This window comes from Oncorhynchus keta, chromosome 34 (genome assembly GCF_023373465.1).
Source record: "Oncorhynchus keta strain PuntledgeMale-10-30-2019 chromosome 34, Oket_V2, whole genome shotgun sequence".
In the NCBI taxonomy this organism is placed as follows: domain Eukaryota; kingdom Metazoa; phylum Chordata; class Actinopteri; order Salmoniformes; family Salmonidae; genus Oncorhynchus; species Oncorhynchus keta.
This window is the reverse complement of record NC_068454.1, coordinates 47,198,785-47,223,456: the sequence shown is the minus strand read 5'-3', so window position 1 is coordinate 47,223,456 and position 24,672 is coordinate 47,198,785.

Genomic DNA, 24,672 nt, shown 5'->3' with positions numbered 1-24,672 from the left:
GTATGTGGTGTTACTGTGTGTAGAAATCTCTCCCCTTCTTTAAAATAAAGCAAAAAATACAGACCTGATAGCTTGAGAGCATGAATTAATCTACAGATTTTAATGACACTGCACTGCATTCAAACTAATGCTATTGAGAATTGAACATTTTGCCAAATGCTCTGCCTTCACCTAACACAGTCATCTACATCCAGTCACGTTCAGGGGATGAAGTAGGGGATTTAATCATTACCCAGACCTCCCAAACCCTATATGTCAGGTGGGTTTGTCTTACTTGACCCTAAAAAACTTTAGCTCCCATTAGGTATGCATGCTTAGCGCTGGATGACATGACCTGCCAATTCAAAAAGTCGATCTTTGCACGGCTCTGTCTCCATGATAATGTAGCTTAGTGCATTTTGCTAGTGTCTCTGGGATGGTTGCAGATCCTTGTCTGCGGATATAAGAATTAGAGTCACTTTAAACTCAGGCTTGGGCAGACAGACCCTGTCAACCGTAGAGAGAGGACTATGGAGTGAAACAGAGAGTAAACAGTATCCTACTTGGAAGAAAGGAAAGGAGGAAGGGAGAGGAATTTGCCACAGAGAGTAGTCTGTGTTCAACAAGGAAGACATGAGAGGAGAAGGCGAGTTACATTTTACATTTTAATCATTTAGTAAACGCTCTTATCCAGAGCGACATACAGGCCCAATTAGGATTAAATACCTTGCTCAATGGGACATCGACAGATTTTTCACCGAGTCGGCTCGGGATTTGAATCAGTGACTTTTCGGTTTCTCGCCCAATGCTCTTAAAAGCCAGGCTACCCACCACTTTTAGACAAAAACTAAAATATAAAATCAACATGAAACATTTTCAAAGATTTTACTGAGTTACTTTTCAAATAAGGAAAACAGTCAATTGAAATACATTCATTAGGCCCTAAACTATAGATTTCACGTGACTGAGAATACAGACATGCATCTGTTGGTCACAGATATCTTTAAAAAAAGGTTGGGGGCGTAGTTCAGAAAACCAGTTAGTATCTGGTGTGACCACCATTTGCCCCGTGCAGTTCAACACACCTCCTTCGCATAGAGTTGATCAGGCTGTTGATTGTGGCTTGTTGAATGTTGTCCCACTCCTCTTCAATGGCTGTGTGAAGTTGATAGATATGGACGGGAAATGGAACATGTCGTACACGGCGATCCAGAGCATCCCAAACATGCTAAATGTGTAGTGAGTATGCAGGCCACGGAAGAACTGGGGCGTTTTCAGCTTCCAGGAATTGTGTATAGATCCTTGCTGAAACATAAGGGGAAGGCGCCTTATGAATGGCGTGATAAAATGCAATTGTGTTCGTTGTCTGTAGCTTATGCCTGCCCAAACCATAACCCCAACGCCACCACGGTGCACTCTGTTCACAACATTAACATCTGCAAACTGCTTGCCCACACAACGCCGTACACACTATCTGCCCAGGAACATTTGAAACTGAGATTCTCCAGCTTGCCAGTGGCCATCGAAGGTGAGCATTTGCCCACTGATGTCGGTAGTGACGCCGAACTGCAGTCAGGTCAAGACCCTGGTGAGGACGATGAGTACACAGATGAGCTTCCCTGAGAAAGTTTGACAGTTTGTGCACTTTACATGTTGCGTTTATATTTTTATTCATTATATGTCCAGCTTTCATTGTGTTTACTTTCATAATCCTCCTATTGACCATTCTAAAGAGAGGAGAGAGAGGGACATGAGAGGAGCTTAGGAAAGAGGAGCATAGTAAAGAGAAATCGTGAGTAGAGGAGGAGGGAAGGAATAAATGATATGAGTTTGGGGAGTAAAGAATGTGCAGGGGACAAATACAGACCTTCTCCAAATTCTTCAGGTTCCAGTAAGTCCTTTCTTCTCCATAAAAGTATATCCCCTTTGGGCTATCAATATCTCTTAACCAATAAAAATGCCAAAGGAGTCATCACTGAGAGTATAAAGACACATAATATACGGTATGATAGGGAAATTGTCTGAGTGTACTTGATGTATCGAGCTGTATCAATGGCCCGACCAAGCTATGTCTAAGTCATTGTGTTTTACAGCAGTACAGTTCAGCCAGGAGACCATTACTGTTGATTTGTTAGAGGCACGCCAAATGTTCTCCGATCAACTGTTGAATTCGACAGGCATGAACTAAAATGAACAGTCCCAAAGTCTTCGAACTATCTGAAGAAGTGGGGGCTGTCAAATAGCATGAGACTGAAACGGCTGAGCACCGAGTAGATGTACTGAACACCCCTGCTTTGCTGTAACTTTCTTAGACAGAATAAAGTATGTACTGGTTTACTATAATATTCCACCATTAACAGCACACCAGTGGTATGTTTGTTTGTTGAACTGTCATTATAGCACATCAGTCAAAGTAAACAATCGTTTTCTCCCAGAGAATGACGGGTCGGTGCCTTCTTGGGCGGGAAAGAAGGAGGAGGGGTAGTTTATTTCCCTTTCTGGTGGCCGTGTCTGTTTCCCTGTTGCTGGTGTCGGCTAAGAGTGAAAGAAAAAGAGAGAGGGGGAGAGAGAAATGTAATTGCTGTCATTCTCTACTGAGCAGCCGCCGTTCCTAACAGCTGCTGAGGAGTTAAAGAAGTCTGGGCTCTGCATCTCCTTCTCTCGCTTTCTCTTTCTCTCCAGGCCTCCTGAGGATTTCAGGAGTTCCCCTCTTTCTTGTTTATCTCTTATTGTCAACTGTAAACAAGGTTTTTGGGGACGTATTAGACAGCAAAGAGCCTATCAGACACAGAGACACAGACTAGGTAATTGAGAAGATTACCGTTCCAAATGCCAGAAGTGATTTTGGCGGTTTTGAGTGTCACAAAGAGCCACAAAGTTTCCCTGCAAAAATATGATAGCACAAACAACACACAAAACACGTCCCCAAAAACATTAAACATACATTGTGACAATTTCATCTCTCTTTCCTGACAACTTGTCAGCTGTTTTGGCGACAAATGTTCATTTAAGCCATACCACTTTCCTAGACGCTCCTAACCTGACATATTTGTCATATTATTTGTATGTATGCATTTAAAATATGACCTATTTCTCTGTAGATTCCCAGGCTATACCCTTGTAAATAGAGGTCAGGTTTGTAGAAAGGAGGTCAGTGTGCCCTTACAAAAAAAACACATGAAAAAATCACATTTGAAAAAACACATTTTTGGGCAGCAATCCTTAATTCAAACATTAACAAAATGAATCCCCGACACAGTTTAAGTTAAAAGCTGAGGGATGGGGCTGGAGAAATGCAACCACTCTCAGATCCATAGACAACAGCTGGGGTTTTCAAACTTTTTCGCCTAGGCAAACCAACGGCACATGAACCGCTTTCCATATTTTACCAAAGAGAGAGAAATCATGTCTTGTCTTATCATCAGGTGAATGATAATGGAAAGCATAAATACACTATATACACTACCGTTCAAAAGTTTGGGGTTACTTCGAAATTTAATCAGAATAGAAAGAGGAGTGGGTGGCCCCGGTGCGCAACTGAGCAAGAGGACAAGTACATTAGAGTCTAGTTTGAGAAATAGACCCCTCAGAAGTCCTCAACTGGCAGCTTCATTAAATAGTACCCACAAAACACCAGTCTCAACGTCAAAACTGAAGAGGTGACTCCGGGATGCTGGCCTTCTAGACAGAGTTCCTCTGTCCAGTGTCTGTGTTCTTTTGCCCATCTTAATCTTTTCTTTTATTGGCCAATCTGAGATATGGCTTTTTCTTTGCAAATCTGCCTAGAAAGCCAGCAATTCTGAGTCGCCTCTTCACTGTTGACGTTGAGACTGTTTTTTTGCAGGTGCTATTTAATGAAAGTTGCCAGTTGCTCAGTTGTGCACTGGGGCCTAACACTCCTCTTTCTATTCTGGTTAGAGCCAGTTTGCACTGTTCTGTGAAGGGAGTAGTACACAGCGTTGTACGAGAGAGTACTTCTTTCCTTCTTTCTTTTCTCTCCAAAACTCTTGAACGTGCCGTCCTTGGCCAGCTCTCCCGCTATCTCTCTCAGAATGACCTTCTTGATCCAAATCAGTCAGGTTTCAAGACTAGTCATTCAACTGAGACTGCTCTTCTCTGTATCACGGAGGCGCTCCGCACCGCTAAAGCTAACTCTCTCTCCTCTGCTCTCATCCTTCTAGACCTATCGGCTGCCTTCGATACTGTGAACCATCAGATCCTCCTCTCCACCCTCTCCGAGTTGGGCATCTCCGGCACGGCCCACGCTTGGATTGCGTCCTACCTGACAGGTCGCTCCTACCAGGTGGCGTGGCGAGAATCTGTCTCCTCACCACGCGCTCTCACCACTGGTGTCCCCCAGGGCTCTGTTCTAGGCCCTCTCCTATTCTCGCTATACACCAAGTCACTTGGCTCTGTCATAACCTCACATGGTCTCTCCTATCATTGCTATGCAGACGACACACAATTAATCTTCTCCTTTCCTCCTTCTGATGACCAGGTGGTGAATCGCATCTCTGCATGTCTGGCAGACATATCAGCGTGGATGACGGATCACCACCTCAAGCTGAACCTCGGCAAGACGGAGCTGCTCTTCCTCCCGGGGAAGGACTGCCCGTTCCATGATCTTGCCATCACGGTTGACAACTCCATTGTGTCCTCTTCCCAGAGCGCTAAGAACCTTGGCGTGATCCTGGACAACACCCTGTCGTTCTCAACTAACATCAAGGCGGTGGCCCGTTCCTGTAGGTTCATGCTCTACAACATCCGCAGAGTACGACCCTGCCTCACACAGGAAGCGGCGCAGGTCCTAATCCAGGCACTTGTCATCTCCCGTCTGGATTACTGCAACTCGCTGTTGGCTGGGCTCCCTGCCTGTGCCATTAAACCCCTACAACTCATCCAGAACGCTGCAGCCCGTCTGGTGTTCAAACTTCCCAAGTTCTCTCACGTCACCCCGCTCCTCCGCTCTCTCCACTGGCTTCCAGTTGAAGCTCGCATCCGCTACAAGACCATGGTGCTTGCCTACGGAGCTGTGAGGGGAACGGCACCTCAGTACCTCCAGGCTCTGATCAGGCCCTACACCCAAACAAGGGCACTGCGTTCATCCACCTCTGGCCTGCTCGCCTCCCTACCACTGAGGAAGTACAGTTCCCGCTCAGCCCAGTCAAAACTGTTCGCTGCTCTGGCTCCCCAATGGTGGAACACACTCCCTCACGACGCCAGGACAGCGGAGTCAATCACCACCTTCCGGAGACACCTGAAACCCCACCTCTTTAAGGAATACCTAGGATAGGATAAGTAATCCTTCTCACCCCCCTTAAAAGATTTAGATGCACTATTGTAAAGTGGATGTTCCACTGGATGTCATAAGGTGAATGCACCAATTTGTAAGTCGCTCTGGATAAGAGCGTCTGCTAAATGACTTAAATGTAAATGTAAATGTGAGATCTTCAGTTTCTTGGCAGTTTCTCGCATGGAATAACCTTCATTTCTCATAAACAAGAATAGACTGATGAGTTTCAGAAGAAAATACTTTGTTTCTGGCTATTTTGAGCCTGTATTTGAATCCACAAATGCTGATGCTCCAGATACTCAACTAGTCTGAAGAAGGCCAGTTTTATTGCTTCTTTAATGAGCACAGCAGTTTTCAGCTGTGCTAACATAATTGCAAAAAGGTTTTCTAATGATCAATTAGCCTTTTAAAATTATAAACTTGGATTAGCTAACACAACATGCCATTGGAACACAGGAGTGATGGTTGCTGATAATCGGCCTCTGTACTCCTTTGTAGATATTTCATTAAAATTAGCCATTTCCAGATTTCCAGCTACAATAGTAATTTACAACATGAACAATGTCTACACTGTATTTCAGATCAATTTGATATTATTTTAATTGACAAAAAATGTGATTTTCTTTCAAAAACAGGGACATTTCTAAGTGACCTCAAACTTTTCAACAGTAGTGTATATGTAGACACCCCTTTAAATTAGTGGATTTGGCTATTTCAGCCACACTCATTGCTGACAGGTATATAACATCGAGCACACAGCCATACAATCTCCATAGACAAATATTGGCAGTAGAATGGCCTTACTGAAGTGCTTAGTGCTGTTCAATGTGGCACTGTCATAGGATACTACCTTTCCAACAAGTCAGATCGTCAAATTTCTGCTCTGCTAGAGCTGTTCCGGTCAACTGTAAGTGCTATTATAGTGAAATGGAAATATCTAGGAGACACAACGGCTAGCTGCGAATTTGTAGGCCACAAAAGCTCACAGAACGGGACCGGCGAGTGCTGAAGCACGCAATGCGTAAAAATCGCCTGTTCTCGGTTGCAACACTCACTACTGAGTTCCAAACTGCCTCTGGAAGCAACCTCAGCACAATAACTATTCGTCAGGAGCTTCATGAAATGGGTTTCCATGGCTGAGCAGCCGCACACAAGCTTAAGATCACTGTGCGCAATACCAAGTGTCGGCTGGTGTGGTGTAAAGCTTGCCGCCATTGGACTCTGAAGCAGTGGAAATGCATTCTCTGGAGTGATGAATAACGCTTTACCATCTGGCAGTCTGACGGTCGAGTCTGGGTTTGGCAAATGCCGGGAGAACGCTACCTGCCCCAATATATAATGCAATCTGTAAAGTTTGGAGGAGGAATAATGGTTTGGGGCTGTATTTCATGGTTCGGACTAGGCACCTTAGTTCCAGTGAATGGAAATCTTAATGCTTCTAGACAATTCTATGCTTCCAACTTTGTGGCAGCAGTTCAGGGAAGGCCCTTTCCTGCTTCAGCATGACAATGCCCCTGTGCTCAAAGCGAGGTCCATACAGAAATGGTTTGTCGAGATTGGTGTGGAAGAACTTGACTGGCCTGCACAGAACCCAGACCTCAACTTCATCAAAGACCTTTGGGATGAATTGAAATGCCTACTGCAATCCCAGGCCTAATCGCCCAACATCATTGCCCGACCTCTCTACTGCTCTTGTGGCTGAATGGAAGCATGTCCCCACAGCAATGATCCAACATCTTGTGGAAAGCCTTCCCAGAAGAGTGGAGGCTGTTATAGCATCAAAGTGGGAACAACTCCATTTTAATGCCAGTGATTTTGGAATAAGATGTTCGACGAGCAGGTGCCCAGATACTTTTGGTCATGGAGAGTATTTTATATACAGAAAAAACTCTTTCTTAGTTCCAATGACTGTAATTTCTTCCATATTATAGGAATAGTAAATGGCAATGAAGCTATTTATCTCCTTCCCCAGAGTCGGATGGACATGAACAGCTTTTATGCTAACTGTTCCTGGTAATTTCCAGTCTTTGCGCTAACGCTTGTCAGCATTAGCTCGTGAAACTACCTCTAACTTACTTGATGCTGGTCGCAAAGATGTAAAAATGTAAAGATTGATGGTATTCTATTGCAGCTAGAAATAAATCATAAAAGTTTTTTTCACATAAAAACCCCTGGACTACTCTATGGATGCAAGGGCTGGCGTCCATATCAAAATTGTTGTTTTAACCATGATTTTAGACTATACAGTCGTTGTTTACATTTACTTTGTTTACAAACATTCAAATCCAATTCTATTGGTTGTGTACACATATTTTACAGATGTTATCGCCAGTGCAGTGTAATGCATATGTTTCTAGCTCCAACAGCGCAGTAATAACTAACAATACACACAAATCCCCAAAATAAAAGGGAATTAAATAATAAAGTAATTAATAAACATTTTGGGTTGTGATGTGATACGACAGTTGAATTAAGCTCACGAGGCATGTATATGCTTTATTCTTCAGTGGGTACATACAGAACCATTATCTTGCCCCTCTCCCCGAACCTCCCTCAAAATCGTTCGCTTGTCCCGTATTTATTTTTCAGATGTTGTCACTAATTCCACTGGTGGAAACAAAGCTACTGCAACATATTCCCACTATCTTTTGTTAGTAGATGTTAGTAGAATAACATTATTTCAACCCCACATGCACATCTGCAATTCCACATGGAGGTTTCTTTGATGTGAAATTGCAAATGTGATTTTCCCATCTGAATGTTGTTCACATGTAAAAATGCAATTCCACATGTGTAAGTAAGATTTTAACATGTGAAAGCACACATTTCACATGTTATTCTCCTCACATGTGAAAAGGTGGTGTTAACATGTGAACTCTAAATGTAATATGTGAAAATAATGTGACGTGGTGAGGTTGGATCCAGGTAGGGAGAAGAGACCAGAAAAGGAATCAGTAGTTAAGAATAACAATTTACAATTCAAGCTTCTGCTAAGGACAACAGAAATAGAGCTATTTCACATGTGAAAATGAAAATGTGAATTTTTTTTTTGTAAGAGGAGCTTACAATAGGAGCCTGTGTGTGTGTGTATGTATGTGTGTGTGTGGATTTGAGTTGCTAAATGATAATTTTGTCTTTCTATACTGAACAAAAATATAAACACAACTGTGTTAGTCCTATGTTTCATGAACTGAAATAAAATAACAGAAATGTTCTATATGCACATAAATCTAATTTCTCTCAAATCCATCCACCGGACAGGTGTCACATATCAAGAAGCACATTAAACAGCATAATTATTACACATGTGTACCGAGAAGGTAGCAGACAACGTGCAATGCATTTTGTGGGTGAGCGGTTTGCTGATGTCAACGATCTGAACAGAGTGCCCCATGATGGCGGTGGGGTTATGATATTTGCAGGCATAAGCTACGGACAACAAACACAATTGCATTTTATCGATTGCAATATTAATGCACAGAGATATCGTGACAAGGTTCCTGAGTCCCATTGCCTTGCCATTCAGCCTCCGCCTCATGTTTCAGCATGATAATGCACGGGCCACATGTCGCAAGGATCTATACACAATTCCTGCAAGCTGAAAATGTCCCAGTTCTTCCATGACCTGCATACTCACCAGACATGTCACCAATTGAGCAAGTTTGGGATGCTCTGGATCAACATGTACAACAGCGTATTCCAGTTCCTGTCAATATCCATCAACTTCGCAGAGCCATCGAAGAGGAGCGGGACAACATTCCACAGGCCACAATCAACAGCTTTGATCAACTCTATGCAAAGGAGATATGTTGCTCTGCATGAGGCAAATGGTGGTCACACCAGATACTGACTGGTTTTATGATCCACGCCCCTACCTTTTTTAAAAGGTATCTCTGACCAACAGATGCATATCTGTATTCCCAGTCATGTGAAATCCATAGATTAGAGCCAAATGTATTTATTTACATTGACTGATTTCCTTACACGAGTTGTAACCCAGTAAAATCTTTAAGATTGTTGCATGTTGTGTTTATATTGTTGTTCAGTGTACAGTACCAGTCAAAAGTTTGGACACACCTACTCATTCCATGGTTTTTCTTTATTTTTACTATTTTCTACATTGTAGGATAATAGTGAAGACATCAACATTATCAAATAACACATATGGAATCATATAGTAAGCAAAAAAGTGTTAAACAAATCAAAATATATGTTATACTTGGGATTCTTCAAAGTAGCCACACTTTGCCTTGATGACAGCTTTGCACACTCTTGGCATTCTCTCAAACAGCTTAATGAGGTAGTCTCCTGGAATTAATTTCAATTAACAGGTGTGCCTTGTTAAATGTACATTTGTGCCTTTGAGACAATCAGTTGTGTTGTGACAAGGTAGGGGTGGTATACAGAAGAGAAACCTATTTGTCAAAAAAACAAGTCCATATTATGGCAAGAACAGCTCAAATAAGCAAAGAGAAATGACAGTCCATCATTACTTTAAGACATAAGTGTCAGTAAATCCGGAAAATTTCAAGTACTTTGAAAGTTTCTTCAAGCGCAGTCACAAAAACCATCAAGAGCTATGATGAAACTGGCTCTAATGAGGACTACCACAGGAAAGGAAGACCCAGAGTTACCTCTGCTGCAGTGGATAAGTTCATTAGAGTTACCAGCCTCAGAAATTGCAGCCCAAATAAAATCTTCACCGAGTTCAAGTAAAAGACACATCTCAACATCAACTGTTCAGAGGAAACTGTGAATCAGGCCTGCATGGTTGAATTGCTGCAAAGAAACCACTACTGAAGGACACCAATAAGAAGAAGAGACTTGCTCGGGCCAAGAAACATGAGCAATGGACATTAGACAGGTGGAAATCTGTCACTTGGTCTGAAGTGAATCCAAATGTGAGATTTTTGGTTCCAAACGTAGGTGAACGGATGAGCTCCACATGTGTGGTTCCAACCATGAAGCATAGAGGAGGAGGTGTGATGGTGTATTGTGAGTCACACTGTCAGTGATCTATTTAGAATTCAAGACACACTTAACCAGCATGGCTACCACAGCATTATTCAGCTTTACGCCAAACCATCTGGTTTGCACTTAGTGGGACTATCATTAAGTGCAAAAACACAAAATAATGACGCAAAACACACCTCCAGGCTGTGTAAGCGCTATTTGACCAAGAAGGAGAGTGATGGAGTGCTGCATCAGATGACCTGGCCCCCATAATCACCAGACCTCAACCCAACTGAGATGGTTTGGGATGAGATGGACCGCAGAGTGAAGGAAAAGCAGCCAACAAGTGCTTAGCATATGTGGGAACTCCTTCAAGACTTTTGGAAAAGCATTCCAGGTGAAGCTGGTTGAGAGAATGACAAGAATGTGCAATGCTGTCATCGAGGCAAAGGGTGGCTACTAGAATTCTAGCCTTACACTCCTACCTGCCAAGCTACCTGCATTCAGGTTAGCTCAAATGATTCAGGGAAGGGTTAGCTGACATGCTAAGCAGTTGCAAATTATATTAAAAGTATTAAGTACTTGAAAAGTTGCTAATTAGCTAACATGCTATAAAATCCATGATAGGATTTGATCTTCCAACCTTTGTGTTATACATTTTAAGAGTATAATGCAAAAACTATTTTGCCTGTGCTTATAGCTGTATTCTGTTTTTTTATTTTTTATTTTATTTATTTTTGTACTCCATAATGCTTGCCAATGCAGCCACCACCATATATGAAGAATGGTACTCAGTGATGTGTTGTGTTGGATTTGCCCCAAACATATATTCAGGACAAAAAGTTAATTTCTTAGCCCAATGGTTTGCTGTATTACTTAAGTGCCTTGTTGCAAATAGGATGCATGTTTTGGATTAGTTTTACTCTGTACAGGCTTCCTTCTTGTCACACTGTCATTTCAGTTAGTGTTGTGGAGTAACTACAATGTTGTTGATCCATCCTCAGTTTTGTCATATCACAAACATCAAACTCTGTAACTGTTTTAAAATCACTATTGGCCCCATGGTGAAATCTCTGAGAAGTTTTCTTCCTCTCCGGAAACTGAGTTTGGAAGGACGCCTGTATATTTGTATATTCTGCATCTGCTTTTTTTTATTTTTCACATCTCCCAGTCAGTGCCCTTCTTTATGAGGCATTGAAAATCTCCCTGGTCTTTGTGGTTGAATCCATGCTTGAAATTCACTACTCGATTGAGGGACCTTACATATGTGTGGGGTACAGAGATGTTTTTTTTTAACTAGGCAAGTCACTTAAGAACAAATTCTTATTTACAATGACAGCATACCGGGGAACAGTGGGTTACTGCCTTGTTCAGAGGCAGAATTATACCTTTTGGTTACTGGCACAACGCTCTAACCACTAGGCTACCTGCCACCCCAAAGATGGGGTAGTCCTTCACAAATATCGTTAATGACTATTATTGAACACGGAATAAATAGACTGTCATCTCATTTAATCATAGTCAGAGACACGACAATGTGCATGTGTGTGTGTGCGTGCATGTATGCATGTGTGTGCGAGATTTGACAGAAGTGTGTAACTTCTCTCATTCTGGATGGGGGACCCTGGCTCTGGGCTGTGTGCTGTTTGCATAGGGCACACGTGTCAAGCTCATTCCACGGAGGGTTTTGGCTCCACCCTCGTACTTGACTGATGAATCAAGGTTGCTAATTAGTAAGGAATTCCCACACCTGGATGTCTAGGTCTTAATTGAAAGCAAAAAGCAAAAACCTGCAGACACTCGGCCCTGCGTGGAATGAGTTTGACACCCCTGGCATAGGGCTTTTGATGTCTGCTGGGTCTTACATCGTTCTGCCTCATTCAATATCCATACATGATCTGGGGCTGTATTCCTAAAGCGTCTCAGAGTAGGAAGACTGATCTAGGATCAGTTTATCATTTTAGATAATAATTAGCACCCCAACTCTGAAACACTTTATGAATACTGGGCCTGATGCTATTTCATGCCTCTTCAAATCAAACGTAGCACATGTCCTAGGTGTTAATATATGTTTGTCAATGGAAATGTAAAATGCAGCATATTAAGCATAGTTTGGACTTTTTGACATATTTCCAGTATACCGTATATCTAACAATTACTATCGGATAACTCTCTAAAATACAGACCAGACTATATAGTCTCTTTTCTACAGTACATCTCAAAAATATTGCTTTCAGTAGCCTAGTGGTTAAAGTGTTGGGCCAGTAACTGAAAGGTTGCTAGATCAAATCCCCGAGCTGACAAGATAAAAATCTGTCATTCTGCCCCTGAACAAGGCAGTTAAGCCATCATTGTAAATAATAATTTGTTCTTAACGGACTTGCCTAATTAAATAAAGGTGAAAAAAATGGTTTCCATCTGTTTGCAAAATACAAACAGTTGCTTTGCTCTGGTTAATCTAAATTGATTTCAAAATTAAGATTCCATACCATACATAGCCAGACCACAGCCAAACATTTAATTATTTACTATGAAAAAACCTCACAATATTATATTTTCAACACGTCAAAATTACATTAAAAAGTAGATTATTTTAAGTGATCTTGAGGAACCAGTAAACTAATAAAATGTTCCCTTCCAAATAAATCCTCAAATCTCACACTTACAGAAAGGCAGGATAATGTATTTTGTTTCATAAGACGTGAGTTTATACCCCAAAATAATGCCAGATAAAGACAGAACTGTTGAAGAGTGGCGTGATGCGTTGTGATATTTATATCTGATACACAGTCTATTTGCTGAGTGCTGCCGAGCCGTACTTCTATTGATGAGAAGGTAGAGAGATGTTGACCTTGTGGTGTGTGTGAATCGATGGGAAGTTGATAAAGCTAAGTTCATTGCTGCCTAACATTAAACAAAGCTGATTTGTTTACCTAGCAAAGACTGCACGTGTCGGCCCTATTATAGTATGATTTATAGACCAGCACCCAATGCAAATGTTTCAAGAAGATTAGGGTTGGGAGAACCATCAGCACTAATATGACACGCTGATGCCCCGTGACAGGGAACCAAGCAAACAAGTTCCTGAAATTCAGATTGAATTAGAATCCTAATAATCCTACAGTGAGTGGTATATTAAATCAGGAGAGGAGGATCGGGGGAGGAGAGGGGGAAGCTAGTGGGAAAAACAGGGTAGAGCAGTGAAGCGGGATAGAGGCACCCAAATAGAGGCACGCCATTGCTTTTGTGTCTCAACAGAAGGCTGTGTGTGTGTGTATGTGTGTGTGTGTGTGTGTGTGTTTGTGTGTATTAGTTTATTACACATTGATATGTCCTTTAGTAAGCAAAAGGAAGGACATTTAGATAAGACAAATGTTTCAAGTTTTCAGATATTCAACAAAATAACACATTACAAAGAAAATCTATTTCTTCTTCCATAAATTAATTAAGTTAAAGATTTTTTTATTATATCAAATATCCCATGAGAAAACATTTGTTCTCAGCATTATACAATATGCATGTAGTGTATTACATTACATATGAATCCGGTGACATAAATATAAATATTAATGTATTTTAATGTTGTGCGAGTACTGTTCCAAGACCTCTATGGGTCCGTTTTCATAAAGACCCAGTGTCCTTCTCAAAATGATAAAACACTTTCTTAATGCTATGCATATTGTGTTCCAATAAAATCCAGTTGTAGTCTGTAGTCTGCTGTTTGAAGATCAAGTATTTACAAAGGTAAAAGTAATAAGAATATTTATCTTATAGATATAACCACTGTGAGTTTGTACATATTTTTAATTTGACCATTCTGCTCTTTTTAGAGGCATATTTCATTTTTTTTTATAATGAAAGCAAATGAACTATCTTCCATGTGTCCCCGGACACATTAAGCAAATTGTACCAAAATTAGAATATTCATGTTTAAGTAAGGCGCATTGTTTTGACATTTGAAAACGCATGATAAATATTACATTATTGTTGCTGAGAATTCACATTTTCATGGCTGTAGCAACATATATTTTGCATTCGTAATATATTTGTTTATCAAAGAACACAGTGAAACACTTTTTCTGATAACATATTATTCTCTTGGTTTTTAATATTATTAGCCAAAATAAAATTATGTCAATACCCTGGGTTGTGCATTTGTGGTTCAGTTTATGTTTCGGGATTATATTCCATGAAAACACATATTTATTTAATACGTATGAATTAATGTGGAGGAGAAATAAGAAATGTGGACAAAACATTTGGGAACATTTGATGAACTAGGTTTGTGACATACAGTATATGTATGACACTGACAGACACATTTGTGCGTCTGACAATCAAAGTGGAGCATTTTTCCACATCATTGATCCATTCTGTGGCAGCAAGCATGTCTTGTGAGTATTATCTCTTTTTAAAACGGAAAGAATAAACCTTATCCACATATCACAGCCAGATATTGCTACCACGAGATTCCCCATGCGTCTCTACTTTCTGTGCATATGTTCTTTATGTTCTCCTAGAGTTCATCAAACTTCCTATAAGCGCCCGCTTCCCAGTGATGAAGGGAGAGTGAAAACGGGAAAAGAGAGAAAGATAGGTTTTGAAATGGGGACCTGATAAGGTGTTGCTCAGGACGTTCACTCCCCCCTCCTAATGAGGGGTTTGTTACCTCGCCAATGAGCCGGAGCGTGTCATGCCAGGCCAAAGGGCAAAAATTACAGCGTTGCACTGCATGGCGGACCACCGATCCCTGATGCTACACCTGCGAATCCCTAACACATTTGAGCCAGAAAGCATGCCTTGTTTGATGCTATTCTTTTTATGTTGAGACATATGGGAGGGTCTGAGGAGCAGGGAGATAGTTGAAAAGAGACAGGAGGGGATAGGGAAGGGCTACTGGATTCTTTTAGACATTGTAATCATGTTAATTAATGCATAATAAGGTTTGTAATGAGCTACGGCTGCATTTTATTCATGTGATTAGCTCAACCTCACTTTACTTTTCTATGTGAGAGGACTGTCTGGGGTAGAATGCTAAAGCTAAGTCCTACACACACCACACACAGGGTTGGGGACTAACTGATTACATGTCATTTACTATAAAAAATGGTAACTGTAATCCGTTACATTAACGAGAGAGGGAGAGAGAGAGGGCGAGAGAGCGAGAGAGAGAGTGATGCATGTGAGCGACCGCATTTTTCAGCATGTTTTTACAAAAAGATAGATAAAACTTGGAATTTTCAGCAATGACATATACAGGATACTACCCTCCACTACATAACCTTAACTCCAAATCAAAACTCCAAACCTATAACCTGATTTTGGACAACATTACCTGGACGTATTCCTACAACCAAAGATTCTAATTTCCAAGCTATACAGCAAATGCTCTTGCAAACAAACAACAGAAACCTGAAAACACCATCCAACCTGGAACTGAGTGAGTGATGTTTAGTATAAAGCTATTTTGAAAGCCAAGTAGAAAAATAAATTACAAGGATTCATTTGACTTTATAAGGACTGAATGCTAAGTTAAGGCTACCAAGCTTGCTAGGACAGAACAGATACCACATCAATTAGCACTGAGGTGTAAAGTGAGGTGGCAAAGTCGTTGAGCCCATCAATGGCAGGAGAGTCTCACAGCCTACCCCACTCAAACCCAGAGGCCTTTGAATTCCCCTCCCGCTGTTCAGAGACCATCCCCTGGCATTTTCTACAAGGAATATGCCTGCAGAAAAAAGCTTCTCGCAAGTTTGTGTGACACCTACTCCCATTGTCTGCTGCAGTGCTGCTTGGATTCCACCTGGCGATCTGTACCCCCACGACACTCCCCTCATCTCTCCCGAGCTTTCGCTCGCCTCCAGCACATACGCACTGTTGGGGCGAGTGACTCTGAACTTACAATGGATAGCCCCAAGTTGTTACATTGTTTTCTTGTGCTTTATGCTATTTCAAAAATCAAATCAAATCAAATTGTATTTGTCACATACACATGGTTAGCAGATGTTAATGCGAGTGTAGCGAAATGCTTGTGCTTCTAGTTCCGACAATGCAGTAATAACCAACAAGTAATCTAGCTAACAATTCCAAAACTACTACCTTATAGACACAAGTGTAAGGGGATAAAGAATATGTACATAAAGATATATGAATGAGTGATGGTACAGAGCGGCATAGGCAAGAAACAGTAGATGGTATTGAGTACAGTATATACATATGAGATGAGTATGTAAACAAAGTGGCATAGTTAAAGTGGCTAGTGATACATGTATTACATAAAGATGCAGTAGATGATATAGAGTACAGTATATATGTATACATATGAGATTAATAATGTAGGGTATGTAAACATTATATTATGTAGCATTGTTTAAAGTCGCTAGTGATATATTTTACATCATTTCCCATCAATTCCCATGTTTAAAGTGGCTGGAGTTGAGTCAATGTGTTGGCAGCAGCCACTCAATGTTAGTGGTGGCTGTTTAACAGTCTGATGGCCTTGAGATAGAAGCTGTTTTTCAGTCTCTCGGTCCCAGCTTTGATGCGCCTGTACTGACCTCGCCTTCTGGATGATAGCGGGGTGAACAGGCAGTGGCTCGGGTGGTTCTTGTCCTTGATGATCTTTATGGCCTTCCTGTGACATCGGGTGGTGTAGGTGTCCAGGAGGGCAGGTAGTTTGCCCCCGGTGATGCGCTGTGCAGACCTCACCACCCTCTGGAGAGCCTTACGGTTGTGGGCGGAGCAGTTGCCGTACCAGACGGTGATACAGCCCAACAGGATGCTCTCGATTGTGCATCTGTCGTAGTTTGTGAGTGCTTTTGATGACAAGCCGAATTTCTTCAGCCTCCTGAGGTTGAAGAGGCGCTGCTGCGCCTTCTTCACGATGCTGTCTGTGTGGGTGGACCAATTCAGTTTGTCTGTGATGTGTACGCCGAGGAACTTAAAACTTACTACCCTCTCCACTACTGTTCCATCGATGTGGATAGGGGGGTGTTCCCTCTGCTGTTTCCTGAAGTCCACAATCATCTCCCTAGTTTTGTTGACGTTGAGTGTGAGGTTATTTTCCTGACACCACACTCCGAGGGCCCTCACCTCCTCACTGTAGGCCGTCTCATCGTTGTTGGCAATCAAGCCTACCACTGTTGTGTCATCCGCAAACTTGATGATTGAGTTAGAGGCGTGCGTGGCCACGCAGTAGTGGGTGAACAGGGAGTACAGGAGAGGGCTCAGAAACCACCCTTGTGGGGCCCCAGTGTTGAGGATCAGCGGGGTGGAGAGGTTGTTGCCTACCCTCACCACCTGGGGGCGGCCCGTCAGGAAGTCCAGTACCCAGTTGCACAGGGCGGGGTCGAGACCCAGGGTCTCGAGCTTGATGACGAGCTTGGAGGGCACTATGGTGTTAAATGCCGAGCTGTAGTCGATGAACAGCATTCTCACATAGGTATTCCTCTTGTACAGATGGGTTAGGGCAGTGTGCAGATGTGGTGTGGTTGAGATTGCATCGGAGTTTCTGTGGACCTATTTGGGCGGTAAGCCATTTAATAAACTGTTCAGGATCACTAAGTTTTTTCAAATTGGTGTGGGTCTAGGGTTTCAGGTAGGGTGGAGGTGATATGGTCCTTGACTAGTCTCTCAAAGCACTTCATGATGACGGAAGTGAATGCTACGGGGCGGTAGTCGTTTAGCTCAGTTACCTTAGCTTTCTTGGGAACAGGAACAATGGTGGCCCTCTTGAACCATGTGGGAACAACAGACTGGGACAGGGATTGATTGAATATGTCCGTAAACACACCAGCCAACTGGTCTGCGCATGCTCTGAGGGCGCGGCTGGGGATGACATCTGGGCCTGCAGCCTTGCGAGGGTTGACACGTTTAAATGTTTTCCTCACGTCGGCTGCAGTGAAAGAGAGTCTGCATGTTTTGGTTGCGGGCCGTGTTAGTGGCACTGTATTGTCCTCAAAGTGGGCAAAAAAGTTATTTAGTCTGCCTGGGAGCAAGACATCCTGGTCCGTGAAGGGGCTGGTTTTCTTTTTGTAATCCGTGATTAACTGTAGACCCTGCCACATACCTCTTGTGTCGAATTGAGATTCTACTGTGTCTCTATACTGACGCTTAGCTTGTTTGATTACCTTGCGGAGGGAATAGCTACACTGTTTGTATTCGGTCATGTTTCCAGTCACCTTGCCCTGATTAAAAGCAGTGGTTTGCGCTTTCAGTTTCACGCGAATGCTGCCATCAATCCATGGTTTCTGGTTTGGGAATGTTTTAATCGTTGCTATGGGAACGACATCTTCAACGCACGTTCTAATGAACTCGCTCACCGAATCAGCGTATTCGTCAACGTTGTTTGATGCAATACGAAACATATCCCAGTCCACGTGATGGAAGCAGTCTTGGAGTGTGGAATCAGATTGGTCGGACCAGCGTTGAACAGACCTCAGCGCGGGAGCTTCTTGTTTTAGTTTCTGTCTGTAGGCAGGGATCAACAAAATGGAGTCGTGGTCAGCTTTTCCCGAAAGGAGAGTGGGGCAGGGCCTTATATGCATCGCGGAAGTTAGAATAGCAATGATCCAAGGTTTTTCCAGCCCTGGTTGCGCAATCGATATGCTGATACAATTTAGGGAGTCTTGTTTTCAGATTAGTCTTGTTAAAATCCCCAGCTACAATGAATGCAGCCTCAGGATATATGGATTCGAGTTTGCAAAGAGTCAAATAAAGTTCGTTCAGAGCCATCGATGTGTCTGCTTGGGGGGAATATATACAGCTGTGATTATAATCGAAGAGAATTCCCTTGGTAGATAATGCAGTCAACATTTGATTGTGAGGAATTCTAAATCAGGTGAACAGAAGGACTTGAGTTCCTGTATGTTGTTGAGGCCACACCACGTCTCGTTAACCATTAAGCATACGCCCCCGCCCCTCTTCTTACCAGAAAGATGTTTGTTTCTGTCGGCGCGATGTGTGGAGAAACCAGTCTCTGATGTCCCTCTGGAATGCTACCCTTGCTCGGATTTCATCAACCTTGTTGTCATGAGACTGGACATTGGCGAGAAGAATGCTAGGGAGTGGTGCACGATGTGCCCGTCTCCGGAGTCTGACCAGAAGACCGCTTCGTTTCCTCCTTTTACGAAGTCGTTTTTTTGGGTCGCCGGCTGGGATCCATTCCGTTGTCCTGGGTGAAATGCAGAACACAGGATCTGCTTCGCGATAGTCATATTCTTGGTCGTACAGATGGTGAGTTGGCGCTGCTCTTATATTCCGTAGTTCTTCCCGACTGAATGTAACGAAACCTAAGATGTCCTGGGGTACCAATGTAAGAAATAACACGTAAAAAAACAAAAAACTGCATAGTTTCCTAGGAACGCGAAGCGAGGCGGCCATCTCTGTCGGCGCCGGAAGTACTTTTTTTGCGCCGGAAGTACTATTTGCTTCATGACTCCTGCATGCTTTGTTGACTATGAACTTGCTTGTTTCCCAAACTGTGGGACAGACTATGTTTGTTCCCACACTCGGGACTTTGACTCTATTGGTTACACAGACTCTTGGCCACCCATCCTATTTTAACCACCTCTTGCCGGCTTTGTATTCGTGTTATCTGATAAAATTACTGTATAATTTGATCTTGCTGCCATCGAATGCACATTTAAATGTCATAAGTCAACACTGCAGAGTTCTCCCTGTTCTCTGCCGTGCCCTGCTTGTATTATTGCTGATGATATCTAGAAATGTGCATGTACACCCTGGCCAATCTACTGTTGCTAGTCCCAATGCTGCTCTGATATCTGCTTCCCTGATTTCTGTGCTCGTAAGAACCTGGCTTTTCTGCAAGTTAACACTAAAATCGTGTTACCTAAAATGGATCAATTGAAAGTGTGGGTTCACAGATCCAATCATTACTGAGAGGGTGTTAAGGAAGAGTGTTTTGAACACTGATGTTAACCTTTCTGTTTTTTTCTGCAAGACAGATCTTCTAAAGGTGATGGAGTCACAATCTTTACCAAGAAACACCTTCAGTGCTCGGTAGTCTCCACAAAGTCTGTCCCCAAACCATTTGATATTATGCTGGTTTTAAGCATTACACTTTCAAATAGCTCTTTCTTGACTGTTGCTGGGTGTTGTCGTCCTCTATCAGCACCACCCTGTACTCTACCTGCCCTAAGCTCTCTCCTGGCCCCTTACACTAAGTCTGAATTTTTCCTGCTAGGTGACCTAAACTGGGACATGTTTAAACCCCCTGACCAAGTCCTAAGGCAATGGGACTGTCACGTGTGCTCCCACTCCAGCCTCTAGGTAACCAGGCTGCTCATTATGGCGCACACCTGTCACCATCGTTACACGCGCCTGTGAGTCATCTTCCTTGATTACCTGCCCTATATACAGTGGGGAGAACAAGTATTTGATACACTGCTGATTTTGCAGGTTTTCCTACTTACAAAGCATGTAGAGGTCTGTAATTTGTATCATGTGTACACTTCGACTGTGAGAGACGGAATCTAAAACAAAAATCCAGAAAATCACATTGTATGATTTTGAAGTAATTAATTTACATTTTATTGCATGACATAAGTATTTGATCACCTACCAACCAGTAAGAATCCCGGCTCTCACAGACCTGTCAGTTTTTCTTTAAGAAGCCCTCCTCTTCTCCACTCATTACCTGTATTAACTGCACCTGTTTGAACTCGTTACCTGTATAAAAGACACCTGTCCACAAACTGAATCAAACAGACTCTAACCTCTCCACAATGGCTAAGACCAGAGAGCTGTGTAAGGACATCAGGGATGAAATTGTAGACCTGCACAAGGCTTGGATGGGCTACAGGACAATAGGCAAGCAGCTTGGTAATAAGGTAACAACTGTTGGCGCAATTATTAGAAAATGGAAGAAGTTCAAGATGACAGTCAATCACCCTCGGTCTGGGGCTCCATTCAAGATCTCACCCCGTGGGACATCAATGATCATAAGGAAGGTGAGGTATCAGCCCAGAACTACACGGCAGGACCTGGTCAATCACCTGAAGAGATCGGGGACCACAGTCTCAAAGAAAACCATTAGCAACACACTACGCCGCCATGGATTAAAATCCTGCAGCGCACGCAAGGTCCCCCTGCTCAAGCCAGCGCATGTCCAGGCCCGTCTGAAGTTTGCCAATGACCATCTGGATGATCCAGAGGAGGAATGGGAGAAGGTCATGTGGTCTGATGAGACAAAAATAGACCTTTTTGGTCTAAACTCCACTCGCCGTGTTTGGAGGAAGAAGCAGGATGAGTACAACCCCAAGAACACCATCCCAACCGTGAAGCTGGGAGGTGGAAACATCATTCTTCGGGGATGATTTTCTGCAAAGGGGACAGGATGACTGCACCGTATTGAGGGGAGGATGGATGGGGCCATATATCGCGAGATCTTGGCCAACAACCTCCTTCCCTCAGTAAGAACATTGAAGATGGGTCGTGGCTGGGTCTTCCAACATGACAACGACCCGAAACACACAGCCAGGGCAACTAAGGAGTGGCTCCGTAAGAAGCATCTCAAGGTCCTGGAGTGGCCTAGCCAGTCTCCAGACCTGAACCCAATAGAAAATCTTTGGAGGGAGCTGATAGTCTGTATTGCGCAGCGACTGCCCCGAAACCTGAAGGATCTGGAGAAGGTCTGTATGGAGGAGTGGGCCAAAATCCCTGCTGCAGTGTGTGCAAACCTGGTCAAGAACTACAGGAAACATATGATCTCTGTAATTGCAAACAAAGGTTTCTGTACCAAATATTAAGTTCTGCTTTTCTGATGTATCAAATACTTATTTCATGCAATAAAATGCAAATTAATTACTTAAAAATCATACAATGTGATTTTCTGCATTTTTTTGTTTTAGATTCCGTCTCTCACAGTTGAAGTGTACCTATGATAAAAAAATTACAGACCTCTACATGCTTTGTAAGTAGGAAAACCTGCAAAATCGGCAGTGGATCAAATACTTGTTCTCCCCCCTGTATGTCACTCCCTTTGGTTCCTTCCGCAGTTGTCATTGTTTCTGTTTCCTGTCGGTGCGTTGTGTGTGTTTCTTGTTTTGTATGTGTGTTTCTTGTTTCTGTTATTTGGTAAAACACTCACTCCCTGAATTTGCTTCCCGACTCTCAGTGCACATCGTTACAGAATGACGCTTCACCTAAGGGAAGCATCAGGGAGTGTTATTTTGAGTTAGGAGGAATGACGTTGGGTCTGGGAGCCTCTACAGGCTTTCATGCCTCAGCCAGATCGCCAGGCCTCCCTGCTTCCACCGGCTCGTCAGGCTCTCGTGCCTCAGCCGCATCGCCAGGCTCCCCTGCCCCAGCTGGTCTGTCAGGTTCCCACCTCCCAGCCGGCGACAGGTTCCCGCGCATCAGCAGGGGTGACCGGTCCGCTCCTGATCCCCGGGATCGTCCCTTGGGTTGGCGTCCTGCGGCTGGAGCCGAACACACCGGGGAGGGGGTACCATCACGTATGCTCTCTCTCTGGTGCTCTAGGTCGCCATACTCCCGTGTCTCAGCCAGACTGACAGGTTTTCCACGCCTCCGCAGAGGTTACTGGTCCGCTTCTGATCCCCGGGTTTGTCATTTTGGTCGGCAACCTGCGTCTGGAGCCCGCGTGTTGGGGAGGGGGAACTGTCACGTGTTCTCCCTCCCCGGCCTCTAGATCACCAGGCTGCTCGTTATGGCGCATCACCTGTCACCATCGTTACACTCGCCGGCGCATCACCGCTCACCTGGACTCCATCACTTCCTTGATTACCTGCCCTATATATGTCACTCTCTTTAGTTCCTTCCCCATGTGTCATTGTTTCTGTTTCCTGTTGCGTGCGTTTTGCGTGTTTCTTGCTTTGTACTGTATTATGTTACATTTATTTATTAAAACACTCACTTCCTGAACTTGCTTCCCAACTCTCAGCACACATCATTACAGGGACCCCCTAAATCTTTCTCAGATTATTACCAATCCCATAAGGTATAACTCCAAAAACCCAGAAAAGGCTATTCTTGTTGATGTTATCCTTTCTGTAACGACCTTAGTGATCAATGTTTTACAGCCTGTGTTTGTAATGGCTGCTCAGTGATATGACCTGTCTTTGCCATAGACGCTTGCAAGAAAACTTTAATTGGGAAGCCTTCCTTCATGACCTGGCATCTGTAAATTGGTATAGATTAAGCTTCATCCCCTCTGTCGAAGACGCTTGGACCTTCTTTAAAAAATATATTTTCAGTGGTATTGTTAACAAACACGTCCCCATAAAGAAAATGTGAATTAAAAACAGGTTCAGCCCCTGGTTCGACCGTGATCTTGCAGAGTTACTCCACCTCAGGAATTTCATTTGGCGAAAGGCTTGGCACATGCATACTCAGGCTGACTGGCTATCTTTCAGGCAAATGAGAAATAAGTGCACGCAGGCTACCCGGAAGGCCAAAGTTAGTTACTTTTAAGGAGCAGTACTCTCTCTATGGGTCTAACACCACATAGTTCTGGAAAACGGTTAAAGACCTGGATCAGATGGTTTTGGATCAGATGGTTTTGTCTGCTACCCAACATGGTTGCAGCCAAACTAACCCTGATTCAGATAATCTTAACCATTTTAACCATGCTAATTTATAGATCGACAGGATGTTAGATTATAGATCGGCTAGATGTTCTTTACCATACGGCCATCAGATTTTCCACTAATTCTCCTTATAGGACACATCACTGGACTATATACTCCTCTGTATATCCGTCGCAAGACCCACTGGTTGATGCTTATTTATAAAACCGTCTTAGGCCTCACTCCCCTCTATCCGAGATACCTACTGCAGCCCTCATCCTCCACATACAACACCCGTTCTGCCAGTCCCAATAATGTTTGTACCATGTTTTGTGCTGCTACCATGTTGGGCTGCTGCCATGTTGTGTTGCTACCATTTTGTTGCCATGTTGTGTCACTACCAATGCTGTGTTGTCATGTGTTGCTGCCATGTTATGTTGTTGTCTTTGGTCTCACTTTATGTAGTGTTGTGGTGTCTCTCTTGTTGTGATGAGTGTTTTGTCCTATATTTTTATTTTATTTTTTATTTTTAATCCCAGCCCCCGTCCCCGCAGGAGGCCTTTAACCTTTTGGTAGGCCGTCATTGTAAATAAGAATTTGTTCCTCTTAAGGATCCACCCATTCTTTTTCACATTTTTGCCTAAAATGACATACCCAAATCTAAATGCCTGTAGCTCAGGACCTGAAGCAATACCCTTGATACCATTTGAAAGAAAACACTTTTGAAGTTTGTGGAAATGTTAAATTAATGTAGGAGAATATAACACATTAGATCTGGTAAAAGATAATACAAAGAAAAAAACATGCATGTTTTGTATTGTTTTGTACCATCATCTTTGAAATGCAAGAGAAAGGCCCAGGCACAATTTAGATTTTGACCAATAGCAGGCAGCAGCGTAT